Genomic DNA, 16,165 nt, shown 5'->3' on the forward strand with positions numbered 1-16,165 from the left:
TTTTAATTTGGCCATCCAGTTAATATAGTCATCGCCTGTGGCCAATAAGACTTTTGCTTCTGGAGGTCTAAGATCCCGAGTTGGTAATTCAGGATTAAAGTTTGTTGTGAGATTTTTTGGTCTTAAATTAGATTATAGTTTAAAATGTTTTTATTATACCTGTCGAGAAACTTTAGAAGTCTGAATAAAATCGCCATATATATGTATATCAGTTGAATATCAGCAGACCCTATAGATTTTGGAGAGTTTTGTCAATTTTCTAATGTATGTAATATGAGGTATCGTGAACGTGCATGTATGGTCAGTAAAGAGAGGTGTAAAGCATTGGGAAAATCTAATTTCCTATTCTACCAGATAATTAAGCAGGCTCAAATCCAACATTCTCAATCCTTCTTCACCCAACATCTGCCATAGATAGGGAAGAAAGAAGAATTGAGCATGTTGAATTTTAACAGAAGAAATCCTGCCACCAGTGCTATCTGACCATGTCTTGCTCTTCTCTTCCTATTGAGAATTTCTCAGAGCTCAGACTATATGTGAAACGGAAGGTTTGCAGGAATAGATGGTGTCTGATAGAACATTTGGCCAACATCTATCTAATGTATGTGACCACCTTTAGGATCCCATTGATCTTCAGCCTTAAGAATTGTTGGTTTCATTTCTCCATTCACCGGTGAGATGTGGTCATGCTTGATGGCATCTAACATGTTTTCAAGAAGCTTTTGAAGGAGTATTTACTGTCTAGAAGGTCATGAAGATCCATAAAAGTACAATAGTGTGATTTACTAATTGTATTTAAAAAAAAAAGTGGGCATCTTAAAGAATTTATGGAAAGGCACATAAATAACAAAGAAGTTCACAATGGGCAAGGGTTGAGTAAAAACTTTGGTGGGCCACCTAACCAGATTACCTGATCCATAATGTCTAGTGCTGTATCTCTATGATCTTGAGCAATACACTTTACAACTAAGTGGTAAACATAAGTTTGTGCTTTCAAGGGCAATACAGTAGGATTACTAACTCCACTTTAAAAGGTTATTTCCAACAAAACAAGTTATCAGTAGAATAGGGCATTACATCCAAATGACAGAACCCTCAGTGATTCCAAGATTGGAGCTTTGGAACCTGGAGAACATTGATTTGTCACCTCCTAATGAATGGAGTGGAGGTGCGTATGCGCAGACTCCTTTCTGTTTATTGTCTATGGAACCACCGGAAAATGCCAAGCTGTTGCGTAGACGATGAATGGAGTGGAGGCCGCTCATGTGCTTCTTTGATCTGTTCTCCAGATTCCAAAGAACAGATATGGGGATGGCTGGGATCCCAGTGGATAGGGAATAACTTTTTTGAAGAAGATGAGTAGCCATTTAAGCTGGAAGTGCACTTGTTTGGATGTCCTTTTACCTACAAGAGCCCCTCAATTTTATGTTGCTACCTAGTTGGCCTTTATCTTATTGTATCCATGAATAAACCATCGAGGATTTCAAATATAGTTGTTTTCCCAAGCTTTGGCTTGGAGAACTGCTGACACGGTAGTCAAATCCCTTTATTCCCCAATTACATGAATGCAGATTAGAGAAGACTTTCGAGGTCAAGAAGCCCCTGTGTGTCAGCGTCACCACATACAATGCTCGCTTTTCAGTTCAATGAATGGTTGATATAAGTCTTCGTGGCATATGATTGTGCACTAGCTAATTCTGCTCTCCTATCCACGCTTATATGGGGTGTAATTAGAATTTATAATAGGATTGAATTGATTGGACATGCTTAGGCTGCGATAAGATTAAAGGGATTTAAACCTTATAATATTTATAGCGGGGAGCAAGCTGGAACTGGGAGGAAGCCTTCTTGGAAAATGTAGAGGAGGGGGCTATGTTTTACAATAACCAGAACTCCAGCCACTTTGTTTAACCAGTTTCTATCGGAGGCTGAATCGAGGAGTTTTTCCTGAACGCGACGGCCGGGCAGCGAAGTGCCGTAATGTAATTTTAAATATATATTTGCGAATTATAATAATTCAATAGCACAAGAGCGGCGTGAACATTTCATGAGTATTTATGAATCAAGTACTATAGATTTTCATTATCGCCACTCAAAGTTGAGTTGCATTGTGAAATGTTGCAACAAGAGGATTTACCTTTCTTGCCAATGGAGAAAAGGATTTCCAAACTGCATCCAATGAGTTAATCAAGAACAGATGGTCCAAAGGGGGGGAAAATGCACGCAATCCCTCATAATGACAAATTATAGCCGGTTGAGGATCAATAGAAGAGGCCGCCACCAGGTTATGTGACAAGTTTTAATTTTTATTGGGTCAATTAATCTAATTGAATCCATAAGAACAACCATGTCGGGAAATGAGATATCAGGTGGGATGCTTTTACGTAGGGATTTTACAGGAACGGGCATGGCGATTAGGAGATGGTGATGACCACAATGTCTTACGTTTGAGGTTTGTGGCCAGAATGCCTGGAGCAAGGCTGGAAAGAAGGTCATTCCTATACCATTCTGCACATTAATGAGCGGCATCTGTCTCCAGGAGAGAATGAAGCTCTAATCTTAATGAGGAACCCAGCGCCGCTCTTCCTCTCTTCTACCTTCAACTCATCGATGGTCAAGGATCAGAGCAGAAGTCTGGAGGCAAAGAGGTGAATGAGCAGAAGCTGGCAGTTCACAAAATTTAATGTAAAACTCTAGGTTGTTAATAAAAAAAGAAAGAAATGATTAATGTTACAGAGAATAGATGGAGAACATGGCCAAGACCGATGTCGGAATAGGTCAACTTCTTCCCGGTGGCTGGCTAAAGTGGGTGTTTGGTTAGAAATCGATCAGTATATTGAGGTCAAGTTCATCAAAAATGAAAGTGTCCAACAAAGTTGTTTTTATTTTATATGATGGACTGTGTGCAAATTAGTTTTCTTCCAACTGGAGGAGCTTCATCTCTTTTTGGCCAAACCAGTCGCCCATTGGTAGATTACTGCTTTGGGGTTCTTGACCCTTGTCATTGTAGAACAGGGTACTAGATTGCTGAATAAGCAGCTGATACAGGTCTGATCAAAGAGTTTTTGTATGTCTTGAAGCCAGCTAATTTGCCTACTTTTTTGCTATGGAATATCACTTGCATACACCAGCTGGATCTCCTCAATGAAAACCCATCCCCCATCTATACGATGGATTAGTTTTGTTTGGTGAAAGGTATGAGCACACATTTCCATGCAGATAATTACATTGTGGAACTGCAAAACATGCAAATTGGCTCTTTCCCAAAGGGGGAAAAAAGTTCTCCTATTAGAGGTTCGTTGTTGATGACTTATACGGTAGGTGATTTTTAATAGGTGGCACTAGGGAGAGAACTAATAGGATTTATTTACAAGGCTCCATGTGAAAAATACATGATTTCAGTAAAGAAAGCCAATATCCACAATAAGGGAAGTGCAAACTAATGGTACCATCACATTTAGCGACGCTGCAGCGATCCAGACAACGATCCCGATCACTGCAGCATCGCTGTTTGGTCGCTGGAGAGCTGTCACACAGACAGCTCTCCAGCGACCAACGATGCCGGTCCCCTGGTAACCAGGGTAAACATCGGGTTACTAAGCGCAGGGCCGCGCTTAGTAACCCGATGTTTACCCTGGTTACCAGCGTAAAAGTAAAAAAAAAAAAAAACACTACATACTTACATTCCGGTGTCTGTCCCCCGGCGTTCTGCTTCCTGCACTGACTGTGAGCGCCGGCCGGAAAGCACAGCGGTGATGTCACCGCTGTGCTTTCCGGCCAGCGCTCACAGTGCAGAGAAGCACAGCGCCGGAGGACAGACAGCGGAAGGTAAGAATGTAGTGTTTGTTTTTTTTTACTTTTACACTGGTAACCAGGGTAAATATTGGGTTACTAAGCGTGGCCCTGCGCTTAGTAACCCGATGTTTACCCTGGTTACCAGTGAAGACATCGCTGAATCGGCGTCACACACGCCGATTCAGCAATGTCTGCAGGGAGTCCAGCGACGAAATAAAGTGCTGGACTTTCTGCACCGACCAGCGATGTCACTGCAGGATCCAGATCGCTGCTGCGTGTCAAACTGAACGATATCGCTAGCCTGGACGCTGCAACGTCACGGATCGCTAGCGATATAGTTCAGTGTGACGGTACCTTAAGCCCTAAAGTTGAGGACCAAACTTGAGAAACATGCCAGGGCTTCAGTTGCTGATGAATAGTGATTATGTAGAAGAACCACAATGAGCCGGAGATTATCAAAAGAAGGTAATGGAGAAGTGTAGAGTAATTGATAAAAGAAACAAAGTATGCAGATGGACGAAAAGATTTGCACTACCCTTGTCTTTATATCTCTCTCTTTTTTTCTTTCTCTTTTTTTTCTCTTATCTTTCTCTTTGTTTCTCTGTCGCTTCCTTTGTCGCTTTCTCTGTCTCTTTTTTGTCTTTGTCTCTGTTTCTGTCTCTCTCCTTTTCTTTGTGTCTTTTTTTGTCTCTGTCTAGCCCTGTGACTTTGTGTCTAGCTCTGTGTCTCTGTGTCTAGGCCCATGTCTCAGTCTCTAGCTCAGTTTCTCTGTCTCCAGCTCTGTGTCTCGGTCTCCAGCTCTGTGTCTCGGTCTCCAGCTCTGTGTCTCGGTCTCCAGCTCTGTGTCTCTGTCTCCAGCTCTGTGTGTCGGTCTCCAGCTCTGTGTCGTCTTTTCCCTCTCAGCAATTACAAGCATTCTATTATTGAGATGTTATTTTGGGGGGAAAAATTCATCAAAGTCTTAATTAAAATTTCATAAATTGCTCATTGTTAGGGATGAGCAATGTGAAAAATGGAAGTAGAGTAATGGAATGGGTAATGTCAAGAAGGTAAAGCGCAGTTGAAATAAAACGTGAAGGACGAGTTTAGGGTAAGCACTGTATGTCTAGAGGAATATTTAAGCTAAAAAGAGATATGTGACAACACCGCATTTAATCCTTATTATGCCAGACATATTTTTATATAGTGGGCCAAGAGACCTATACCATTGTTTATATGAGTGAGCCTAAACGTTTACTTTTAATTGATTGTGTTGCTATCCTTGATGGACTGTGACACAGGGTCATTAAACAATTAATGTTTTCATATATATTGATTACCCTTGGTAGAAGTCCATTTAGCTTGTTGACCTTCAAGCAGTGAGAGCTGGTGCATCCCACCTTCCACCTGACCTGTGGATGGTAGTCTGTAGGATAGATGTGGGTATAAAAAGGGACCTTTATCCTTCTGCAGAGAGAATCCACAGAACAGTAGCCAGGACACCATGGTTACAACGGGAGGGATACAGATTTCAGACACTCTACAGGAAGTCAGCTTAAGAGACCACAGCCCCAACTGGAGGAATACCGATCTGATCCATTGACCATAACTCAACCCATGGAGACATTGGGACAATCAGGTCACCTGGCCACATACCTCAATGGACTGTCGGCTTCTTAAGCTTGCTGTTACCTCCTCTCTGTGCGTGTTACAGGTGGGGTAGATGCTCTAATCCTGTGAACCAGCAGGAAGGTGAGACTCTGAAATTTGCACCATCTTGGGTATTTGCTGGGACTGTTCGATATTATTGTCTATTGATGGCTCAATAAATTATTGCCACGCTGTTCTATCCTCACCCTGTGTTGTCTGAGTAGTATTCTGCCCATGGGAAAGGAGTGCGGGCATTCAGTGGGATGAGACGTTGTCCATGCAGTCTTTTTAACCTTTGTCCAGGCTGAGTAGGTACAATTGTAACTATTCCGTTTTAAAATTGCAATAACTTTTTTTTTTTTTTGAAAAGCCGTAGAGGGCTGAAATTTCGTGACATCTCTGCAGTTTTGGTCCAGAATATACTGGCCAAATTTCAATAAAATATATATGAAGGTACAATTGTACCTCTGCAGCCTGTTAGCATCGTAAAATTATGCAGCCTGACGAAAGTTTAAAGACAGCCGGGCCAGCGGACGAGAGCACCCACTGACCCTCATGGCTCTACAAGACAGAACAATATTCAGACATGAACATTGTGTGAGTCAATAGAGCATGGTAGGAAGGCGTAAAGGATGGGGCACACAGTGTGAAAACTAAACTGTCAATCAAGAAAATTCTGCAAAATAGTTTGTATTTGGTTGCTCATTTTGGTGCTGATTTCACTGGTCACATCACAAAGAATCTGACCTGTAATTCTGTGCCACATCCGTAGTGGGTAGGGATCGGAAAGACCTCCGCATGCCTAGATTCTGCTGCTGATTTTTTTTTCTTCATTTACATGCTGCATATGAATTGAGTTTTTGCACAATTTCAGTTCAAAATTCAGAAAGACGGAACCAAATTTATTTGTGGCTTTTCCATGTGGAAACATAAGATATGGGGCGTGGAGTATGGTGGGTGGAAGTTAAGAAAATGTACAGACGGGAGTACACCGAAAAATACCTGTGGGTGGATGTGCAGAAGTTGCAGAAGGAAATTACAGAAAGAACCTAGCAACTAGAAGAATAAAGATGCAGTAGGAGAAATTATTCCCTGGAGATGCAGAACTGGGGGGATTAAACTGTGGGAGAGAAGAAAGACTGATTGACAGGAGGGAAGGTGCATGGAGTACTATGAAGAAGGTGCAGAATTGCAGATGAAGGAGGGGTGAGGGCTACTCCTTGCGCTCTGCATTTCCCTCACGCACGCTCACCGGCCTGCAGATTATAGCTCCTTTCACTATGGCTCACTAGGGAGGAGGTTTCTCCACAGAGCCTCGATTGTTCTCCATATACATCCAGCACCCCCTTCTACTTCTTTTTTCCATATCTCTGCTTTAGGCAAGACTTGGCGAGCCTGGCACCGAAATGGTCCAGACCAAAGCTGAATGACAATAAGAGGTTATGTCGTTCTGAATAGAACAACTAGGATAATGGTTTAATGTGCATAGAATGAACCTGGCACTGCCCACATTCTGTGTGGACACGGTAGGATTGACGGAGCAGTGTGTTTAACAGGGAGCCAACACTGTTCTATGTATAGATGCCTTGGCAGGGAAATGGGATTCTAGGGAGCATGGCACTGCCAGTGCTGCTTTTCATAACCGCTCCTTGTACCCTCGGCAGCCTGGCACTGTGACGAGAAAACGGTCACTGCATCATTGTGCAACATTACACGACGGTGAGAAATAAGCCTAGACTGCCGAGTATGAATAGCACAATTAAACACAATCTACATAACGCCAAAAAGAAGCAATCAAAGCCAGCGCCCCATGAAAGAAACCCAACGATAAAACGTAACCTTTAATAAACAGCTCAATAAAATCACTGATTAAAGATAAATACAAAGTAAAAGTGTTTGGATGCCGGCATCTGAATCCACTACAGTGTAAACCAAGATCTGGAAGTGTGGACGGATGAACGGATAGGGTTACTGATTGGTAGATGAACAGACAGGGGTATTGATTGATTTGATGGATAAACAGGTTATTGTATGGACAGATTGATGGATGGAGAGATGGACAAATGGATGGACGGACGTGATTTTGGTTGATGGATGGATGGATGAATGATTGGACAGATTGGTGACTTGATGGATGGACAAATGAATGGGCAGGGGTATTGATGGATAAAAGGGTGAATGTACAGACAGTTGGATGTAGGAATAGATGGCCAAGTGGATGGAAGGATGGACGGACTTTGGGATATTGCTTGATGGAACAGGTGATTGTATGGGTAGACAAGAGATGGATAAACAAGTAGATGGACAGATGTGGTATCGATTGATGGATAAATGGATGAATGTATGGATAGATGGATTGGTAGTTTTTTTAATCAAATATTTTTATTAAACAGTAAGAAAAATATATGTAGATTACATTGCTGTAAACAGTACATACATATGTTCTGCATTTTCAATAAACTTTTTAATCCCAAACCAGCCTCCCTCCCCTCCCCTCCCCCCCCACCCCCGGAGACCCAACAAGAACCACTCCAATCCTCCCAAACGTCTATCCTTAACCAGGAACAAGAAGGTGTCATGTCAATACTGCTCCCACGGGGGCAGAGTACCCAAAAGCTAGAATACAATCTCCAGATCACGTCGACTCGAGCCAAGGATTCCACAACTTGTTGAAAAGGTCCATCTTGTTTCTTTTAGAATAAATGCTCTTCTCCAATGCCACAATATAGTCCACTTGCGTCATGAAATCTCTTCTCGTTGGTGGCTCTACCCTTATCCAGAACTTAGCGATCAACTTTCGAGCAATAAACAGCAATCTCGCAATAACTGTTTTGTACGAGTTATCAGTTACAATCTCCTCCACGTAACCCAATACGCATACCAGAGGATCCCGTGGTATCGAACATTTGTATGTTAGTCCCACTTTATTTAGCACCACGATCCAAAACGAGGACAACCTGGGGCACTGCCACATCATATGGAGGATACCCGCCTCGGACTGCGAGCACCTAGGGCATTCGGAGTTAGGTCTTAGACCAGCTTTGTACAACATGTCCGGAGTTCTATAAGCCCTATGAAAAACCAACAGCTGTGACAGCCTCCCAGGCTCACTCATCGAGATCCTGGGCACGTATTCCAATATTGAATCCCACTGATCGCCGTCAATCGCCCCCAAGTCTGCCTCCCACTTCGCCCTGGCTCTGATAGGGTGCCCCTCTAAAAAGGAAAATAGAAGGAATTCATATGTTCCTGAGATCACCCCTTTCGTGCCTTCCCCCATAAGGATAAAATCTAACATTAGATCCACCTGGATCTCCATAGGCCCCCTCTTACATTGTGCCCGATATGCATGAGAGATGCGGTTATATTGGTACAGTTCAGAGCTTGGCAGCCGAAATTCCTCCTGCAATGTCTCGAAGTTCTTAATTCTACCTTGGTGCAAGACTTGGCTTATCCGAGAGATTCCCGCTCCCTTCCAAACATGGAATCCCTCCATCTGTCTAAACTCCTGCAAGAGACAATTATTCCATATGGGCGAAAACCTAGTAAGTGCCCTCACACCCCTAATTCCTTTAACTTTGTCCCAAACCTTATGGATAAGCCTAATAGTGCAGAATTTAGTACCCTTCTCTCGGAAATGCCCACCCTCCAAACCTTCACTCAGTACCCTTGACCCAATCAATTTGCTCAGACTGCAGGGTGTCCGCTCCCAACCCGATTCCACACCCCATCCCCTAAAATGTTGACATTGTGAAGCCAAAAAGTATAACCATGGGTTAGGCAGTGCCACTCCCCCCTCCGTCTTTGGTCTTTGTAGAATTTCCTGTTTAAATCTAGGACTTTTCCCGCCCCAAATCAGCTCGCCGAACAAAGATCTAATCCTCCGAAATCTATTCTGCGATATCCATATAGGGGAGTTGTGCAGCACATAGAGAAGTTGCGGCATCACAATCATCTTTATTAGATTTATTCTACCAATGACCGATAAGTGTAACTTTTTCCACGCCTGAACCTTAATACGTATCTTCCGCAAAAGTGGCGCCAAATTTAGTTCCTCAAAACCCGTCAGAGGTAACACGATCTGAGATGGATTGGTAGTTTAATTAATAGATGAACAGATGAATGAATAGGCAGGGGTATTGATGGATAAAAGGGTGAATGTACGGACAGTTGGATGTAGGAATAGATGGCCAAGTGGATGGAAGGATGGACGGACTTTGGGAAATTGCTTGATGGAACAGGTGATTGTATGGGTAGACGAAAGAGATGGATAAACAAGTAGATGGACAGATGTGGTATCGATTGATGGATAAATGGATGAATGTATGGATAGATGGACCAGTAGTTTAATTAATAGATGAACAGATGAATGAATGGGCAGGGGTATTGATGGGTAAAGGGATGGATAGAGGGATGGATAGATGGCAAAGTTGATGGATGAATGGACATACTTTGGGGTATGGATGGTTAAACTGCTGAATGGAGGAACAGATGGATGGATAGATGTATGGAGGATGGACGAGTAAGTGATGGGATCATTATTGCCACTCAAAATTGAATTTAGTCAAGACTTATTACAGCCAGCTGTTGTATTCCTTGCCCGGCAATGGGACGAGGAATCGTATGCACCTCCCAACCGTATGCACTTCCAATGAGCTAAACAAAACCAGATGGTCCAAAAAGTGGGGAACACAAGCCCTTGTAATACGACATTGTAGGATAGGTGCATGTTTAGATACACTGACAAAGAGATTAATGCAAAGATGGACTGGTAGGTAGGTAGATGAATAGTTGGAAAGACAGATGAATATATGGATATGCCAATGTATGTACAGATAGATGGATGCAACGACAAAGTAACTGATGGATAGATGGAGGAACAGATAAGCGAATCGGATGAACAGTTGAATTATTTTGGATAGATGGATGGACCTTGTAAATTGTACAGGCTACCAATATCCACACCGTTTATTTTATTGAATGCACAAACTGACTGGCAGGGGAAAAATCTTCATTTTCCTTCTCTATTTTTGGTTTATAATAACTTTTTATATTAGTATTCTGCTTTAGGTTGGGTAGAGGCCAGATCAAGCTGAGCCTTCGGTACACACGGCCATCCGTGTAAACATGCCCAAACGGGTGGTTGGATAAATGGATGGATAGAAGATTGGATGGATGGCCAGATGATTGTCTGGAACAGGTGAATGGGGACTTGATTTATTGTGTTTACACTGACATTTTGGGTTCTTCTGTTAGTAGGAGCCACAGTTTATAGTTTGCTGCTTTCTACTTGTCTGATGCAATCCTTCTGACTTGTTGGGGTGACAGAGTAATGGCTGACTTGGACGCTTGGGGTCCAGGAAGTTAGGACTCAAGAAATGCAGACGTTGTAGATACACAAACATTGGTGGCACCAGTCAACTTTACTTAAAACAGAACATTTTATTGGCATAAATACAAGAAACCAACTCAAGGACTCAATTTTGTTGAATGGTAAGAAAAGAAAAAAGTTTTAGAAACAGAGGTCTGTTTGGATGAATTTGCTTTTTTTTTGCATTTCAGTTTACATTAAATACAGAGAATATGAAGTAAACAGTAAAGGATAAGTCATAAAACCTGCTCTTGTTAATGGCTGACTCATCTCTTCAGAAGTCAACCCTGCATTATAAAAATGTATTGCTGAATATTAATTGATTCTGCATAGCTAATAAGCCAAAATCCTCCTGGGGTAAGATCAAATCAATTGTTCTTTCTGTATATTTACTGTTTTCACCAGGTCACATTATAATAATTCCAAATATACAAGACCTTGAGGTCAAACCTCACGCATCTCATGTGGCGGTTCATTTGTATGCATGAGTATATACCATCTTGATCCTATAGATGATGGATGTTACTGGTATCTATTGTTCTGTCTCTCGCTTTCCTTTATCATTGTGAGCCTGTGTGTTGGTCGAAATCGAAATTTGAGGCTGTAGATAGATAAAAGATCTGCAGAGTGGCTCGATTCACAGCTCTATCAATGTATATGAGATCCTTGTACCTAGTCCCAGTGTATTTACCAAATTCCACAAAGGCCATAATACATGCCGCCAAAGAGTGTAATTTGATTTTATGGTCATACAATCTAGTAAACTTCACCTTCTTAATTAATGTGCCTGTACACCTTTTAATGACTGTTGATCACTAGCTCTTTTTGCATATCTCATCTACCCCCCATATACATGCATGTCCTGTTCTGCAAAGTGGGCATGTGCACAAGTATGGTCTTGGGATGGGGCGCTGTTTTGGGTTGGGGCACTGCCTCGATTTTGGCCACTGCCTCGATTTTGGGCAGGGCCTTGAGTTTTGGCACGGCCTTGAGTTTGGGCACGGTATTTAGCAGGGCCAGGAGTCTCCTGACTGTAAGCTGATGGCAGATATTTTGCAAAAGAGGAAAATCAGACTTGTTGGATTTCTACATGCCCCATCCTTTGTTCCCTCCTGGAAATTTTCCTCTGTCAGTTGCACATGACAGAAGCTTATTACATTTTCCTTATATGAACCTAGTGGCCAAGTTAACTTTGATTTATAGACTAGCCTATATTAAGGCTAGACTTACTGTGATGACACAGCATTTATTCTTAATTAGGCCAGACGTATATTTCTTTGGTGCATCAAGATACATAGACCATTGTTCATATGAGCCTGAACTTTGACTCTTAAATTGATTATAGTTTTGCTATCCTTGGAGGACAGGGATGCTGGGTAAGTGAACAATTGAAGTTTGCTAATATGTTGGTTGCCCATTGTACCAGGCCATGCAGTTTGACCAGAAAACATTGAAGGACAAATTATGCATATTGATTGAATACTCGAACAATGAGAGCTGGCCTTATCCTGCCTTCCCACTGACCTGTGGATGATGGAACCTTTATCCTTCTGCAAAGAGACTCTACAGGACAGCATCCAGGACACCATGGCTCCAACCGGAGGGATACAGATTTAAGATATTCTACAGGATGCCAGATTAAGAGGCCACAACCCCAACTGGAGGAATACAGATCTGTTCTATTGACTATCACTGAACCTTCAAAGACATTTGGAGAATCCAGGTTGGGACAATCAGGTCACCTGGCCACATACCTCACTGCACTCAGTCAGCTTCCTTCCATTTTTGCCACTATATCCTCTCTGTGGGTGCCCACCAAAATCGGGGTGCTACTGGTTGGGTTAGTATGCCCTGGATGTCTCAAAGTCGCAGCTGCTCTAATCCTGGCGAGCCAGCGGAAAAGTGAGACTGTTTGATGTTATTGTTTGTTGGGGATTCAATACATTGTTGTTGCACTGTTTTACCTTCACCGTATGCTGTCTGAGTAGTATTCTGCTCATGGGAAAGGAGTGAGGGCATTTAGTGGGATCAGCTCTGGTCCATGCATTCTTTCTAAAGATAGCCGGGCCAGCTAGCACATCCTGACCATCGTGTCTCTACCCTTACACAGCTAATTGTTCTTATTGTTGAATTTAACCATAAGTAGTCCTCTTGAGGCCATTCAGAAAGTAGCAGCTGTAGGGCAGCAACCCAAAATGGGGCCAGATCAAGCAAATAACAGAGATCTTATAACATTACATTCTACCACACAATCTCTATTAGGACATAATTCAGGACTCCTTGGTCTCCATTCATTAAAATCTTCCAGCCGTAAAACCAAAGCTCTCGTATGGGGTTTGACACAAAGATTATCAGAGAGAAACTACTCTGATTGCAGCGGCTGGTGGCAGAAGCTTGTAGATGGGCAAATTTCATCCGCAGAACGTCGCGTATGCCACAATTTTTCACAAAAGCTTTCAATACAATAGATACAAAAACAAAGACGACAGGAGATGGAGTCTGCATGATGGAGATTACTGTAGTGTTCGAGTCTAATGAACACGAGATGGATAGATGTATTTTATTCTGATCTCCTATTTATATCTTATCCTTCCCTTTAAAGAAATAGCAGATTCGCCCTTCAATTTCTTATCGGCGAGAGGTAGGCGGAGCAAACGCAGAGCGAGAGGAGATGGAATTAGCATAAAATTTGCATAGCAAGTTAAATGATCCATTAGAGCTAGCGTTGGCCTGAATTTCGAGCTGTTGGCGGAAGGCAGCGTTCTGTGCCAGTGAACTGACTCCTCCATCCCAGAGCTTGGGACATTGCTTAATCTGCAATGGTGATATTCCCATTAGTGGTATCTTGCTTCGCTAACTCACTAGACCAAGTTGATGACGGGCCATTCATGGTGCAAAGGGGATTAACCAATCGTTTGCCACAGATTAACGTGTATTTTATCAGAAATAATGATTAAAAATTTTAGATTTTGTAAAAAATATATATATAATATATATTAATTGCACAAAAAAGAATAAAAAAATAATCCAAGCGTTAAAACATTGCAAAAATTCAGGCGTTTCGGATGCTTTTTAACCCATTTTGTGTCTATAAAACTCTCTGTATACGCTTAGGCTTATTAATATTGCATCAGACAAGCATGTCTATTGTAATATATGTCTCCTTATGCATAGGACAGCACTTTTCAGGGGCAGGGGAAAATGATGTATGACTTTTGTGGTATTTTGTCAGCACAGCACATTCATTTGTGTGGATAAACAGAATTTTCCCAGAAGATAAAATGGTACGAAGTGACCAGTGACTATTATTTCATGGTACTTCCATTCACATTTGTGTGGATGCGTACTCAAATAGGTTGTGTCGCCACAAATTAAAGAAAGTCTATCAGATCAGTGTTGCCTACTTGTTTCCCGTACACCTTCACACCTACTTGTTTCCGGTGAGCTTTCCCACCTACTTGGTTTCTAGTGCGCCTTCCCGTCTACTTGGTTTCCAGTGCGCCTTCCCAGCTACTTTGTTTCTAGTGCGCCTTCACGTCTACTTGGTTTCCAGTGTACCTTCCCACCTACTTGTTTTCCATCTATTGCCACCTTTCTTTGGCTCCTGTAAAATCTGAACTGTCAATTAAGAATGAGAGGGTGGAGATAGATGCAAAACAAGTAGGTGTGAAGGTGCATGGTAACAATAGGCACACCAAGTGTGCATTTGGTGGCTGCACTTGGTGTGAACAGCCATTTTCTGCTGATAGACTACCTCTTAAAGTTTGTATGGCTGCTTCAATTGATCCAGAAACTTGCCATTCATTGAGTACAGACCACCATGAAGAGCACCTGTATAATTTTAAGTGCACAGACTGGACATATATATTTTTTTTAATTAATATATATTGTTTTATTTTTTATTTTTTTTTAATTTTTGGTTGATCTGTTTCATATCAGGAACTGATTCCAGGGAAAGGCAGATGCCAGAAAGACAACTGTTTGGATGGACCATGGCGATCGGGAAACTTGCCCTACTCTCCACCCTTGTCAAACTGCGTGTGGAGAACATACAAAAGCTTATATAAAGTTGTAGCACTGGGGGTCGCCCTATGAGATCTTATGCCTGTTTGAAGTAGAAAAAGGTTTAGATTAAAGGAAATGTGCTTAGCTTGTTAGGAATAGTGTTGATTTGAGAAGGATCTGATTCAGTCCCGAAATGCGTTAGTAAATATAACTCTTCGGATGTTTTTGCCTCTATCCTGAATATAGGCATGGCTTCATAAATATTATTACATTAAATGCTCCAGCGTGTCAGAGAAAATATGCTTTGAGGATTTGTCCAGGAACCATAGCTGGGGACAAGACTAGTCTGGCTCTTCCCAGCGCCAATCCAGGTAATTGACAGGTCTCTTCCTATATAAACGCAAAGAAGAGGCCAGTCAATCGCCAGCTGGTCAGACTAGTCTAGTCTCTGGCTATAATCCCCAGGCACATCTCTCAACGGAGTATTCGAAAATCTTTTTTTATTTTGTTTAAAGCTTGAATTCTCATTCCTTACATCTTGCGATGTCAAAAAGAAGTGTATGGAAGGACGCATACTTAGAAAAGCTGCTTTGTTTGCTTGGCTAATTACAAACAATCAAGGATGTTAGCTTTGTGCTTCATTAGTAAAGAGTATCTTCTTTCAAAATGAGTTTTAAATCGCCAACCGTTTTCCAACCTAGAGTAATTGTCCCTTCCAGTGACGCAAAAGGTATTACACCCCAGGGGGCGACAATGAGCACAAGAGAAAGCTCCACCCAGAGCACGCAAAAAATGTAAATCTATTCCAAACCTTGGTGAATGGTGGCATTCAAAATGAGACATAACAATAAGGGTTCTTGTAGAAAGCTATTCCTAAAAATATTGTTGCTTTATTTTGGATAATTATTTTCTGTACCTTTTTTAAATTTAGAATAAAATGGGGTAAAAATTGCATTTTTAATGTGTATAGAGAATGGATTTTTTTTCGTCTTTTTTTATATTTCTATTTAGTTTTATGTAACAACGCTAGTAGATTTTCATTAGACAATCCCATAGATAATACCAGGGTAGTGTTTGCCGGCCTGTCCGTGTATATCATCCGCCTGCCGTACATCATAACGCGGAGCTTCAGCTACAAGGATACTCTGTAATTTGTCACTGACAACTACGAACAAGCTATCTTTATAAATACCCAGCCTGACAAACACAACATATATGTCCGTGTGATTATGTGAGTGGTAATACACCGGCGGTGAGAAATAGGTTCCTGCCATCTCTGAGCTGAAGTGGGAGACAGTTTTATCGGCAGTCTTCCATCTGTGTTGTGCGTATAGACTGCCGAGGAATCCATTTATCACTTTCCGC

General features: G+C 41.9%; 1 protein-coding gene across 1 annotated transcript in view; it reads left to right on the plus strand.

The window, feature by feature from the left end:
- CADM4 (cell adhesion molecule 4) overlaps positions 1 to 16,165 on the plus strand; it is a 311,412-nt gene that overhangs the window by 115,586 nt on the left and 179,661 nt on the right. The window lies entirely within an intron of this gene.

This window comes from Ranitomeya imitator, chromosome 10 (assembly GCF_032444005.1).
Source record: "Ranitomeya imitator isolate aRanImi1 chromosome 10, aRanImi1.pri, whole genome shotgun sequence".
In the NCBI taxonomy this organism is placed as follows: Eukaryota; Metazoa; Chordata; class Amphibia; order Anura; family Dendrobatidae; genus Ranitomeya; species Ranitomeya imitator.